Source organism: Macaca fascicularis, chromosome 20 (assembly GCF_037993035.2).
Source record: "Macaca fascicularis isolate 582-1 chromosome 20, T2T-MFA8v1.1".
Classification (NCBI taxonomy): Eukaryota; Metazoa; Chordata; class Mammalia; order Primates; family Cercopithecidae; genus Macaca; species Macaca fascicularis.
Window position 1 is genome coordinate 82,315,897 of NC_088394.1, and position 1,677 is coordinate 82,317,573.

The window sequence follows — 1,677 nt, forward strand, 5'->3', positions numbered from 1 at the left end:
ACACCCAGCTGATTTTTTATATTTTTAGTAGAAACAGGGTTTCACCACGTTGGGCAGGCTGGTTTTGAACTTCTGAACTCAGGTGATCCGCCCGCCTCGGTCTCCCAAAATGTTGGGATTACAGGCGTGAACCACTACACCTGCCCTAATCTTCTTTAAATTCTGTATTTTATTAATGAAGTATGTTGCTCTACCTGCCCCACCCCACAATAAGAATCTCACCCAGGATCCCCATCCTTTTCCCTTACTCCCCCTTCCCCCTTGACCCCCCTGCACAAGTGCTCCAGGAGTCCCTGACCACTGGCCGTTTGAAGTGTGTCCATTGGGTAGCAATGTGGAAACTCCCAGGGCCAATGTGAAAACTCTCAGGGCCTTTGTGGGGAAAATGGAGGGGGCTGAGGGAGTACTGGGAGGGGCTCATTTGAGGGTCCTGGCCACTTCTTTGCAGGCCAGCTTGATCTCCTCATCATGTGGACAGGTAGGGGTGAATTCTTCCCAGGCATAGGCACTACTCAAGCACCAATGTCATCCCCAGAAGGTCTCAGGGATGGGGAAGCCCTGGTACTTCTCACAGTCCACCTGGACTATGCGGAGCTTTGGCAACAGGCTGCAGTCAACCAGGGTGAGCTCACTGCCATCCAGAAACCTCTTCCGAGAGATGCCCTCATCTTCAGCACTGGTGTCATCCACTTCTTCTGGGAAGGGGGATGTCAAGTAACTGTCTAAAACCTTCAGGGCTCTCAGGAGCCCCTTGTCCAGAGTATCATTGAGTCCTGCATTTGAACTTGATGTAGGCAGAAAAGTCGGCAAATACGTCCAGCCCAGCTGTGTTTGACTCAGGGTTTAGAGTTCTCAGCTTGGGGTACCTGGAAGGACACAGCACTGCCTCCAGAAACTCCTCAATCTTTTGGGTGTCTACGTGTGCTTCCATGCCACAAAGCAGGAACAGGAGCTGCCCTTCTGGGTACAGCTTCTGCACTGTCATGGTCTACCTCTTGGTGTCAATGGTGGTGATACGTGAAAGTGACTCCTTTGAGCCAAAGTACCGTGAACAGTCTCTAGAAGAAGGAGCAGTTCCTGGCCAAGTGAGGTGGCTCATGCCTATATCCCAGCACTTTGGGAGGCCGAGGTGGGTGGATCACCTGAGGTCGGGACTTCAAGACCAGCCTGACCAACATGGAGAAGCCCCGTCTCTACTGAAAATACAAAATTAGCTGGGCGTGGTGGTACACACCTGTAATCTCAGCGTCTTGGGAGGCTGAGGCAGGAAAATCGCTTGAACCTGGGAGGCAGAGGTTGCAGTGAACCGAGATCATGCCATTGCACTCCAGCCTGGGCAGCAAAAGTGAAACTGTCTCAATAATAATAATAATAATAAAAAGAAGAAGAAGGGGCAGTTCCCAATCTTGTCTCCATCACTGCCAACCTTCACGAGCAACCTTCATGAGGTTGTTCTTCAGCCATGGTTGCATCAGGGCCCATTTAATCTTCACAAAGAAAGTACAATTATCATTGCAGCTGGCCTGGTGCTGAGATTGAGGCTCAAAGAGATCACAGTACTCAGAAGCTCACATAATTAGCAAATTGAGAGGATCTCTCGAATTTTTAAGCTAACTAGAACTCTTGCCATCATGAAACATGTCCACGTCCACTTTATAGATGAAGAGACTGAAGTTC

The 1,677-nt window shown here is 49.9% G+C and overlaps 1 pseudogene; it reads right to left on the reverse strand.

The window, feature by feature from the left end:
* Positions 1-417: 417 nt before the first annotated feature.
* LOC102116501 (chloride intracellular channel protein 1-like) lies at positions 418-1,464 on the reverse strand (annotated as a pseudogene).
* Between the last annotated feature and the right edge of the window lie 213 nt (positions 1,465-1,677).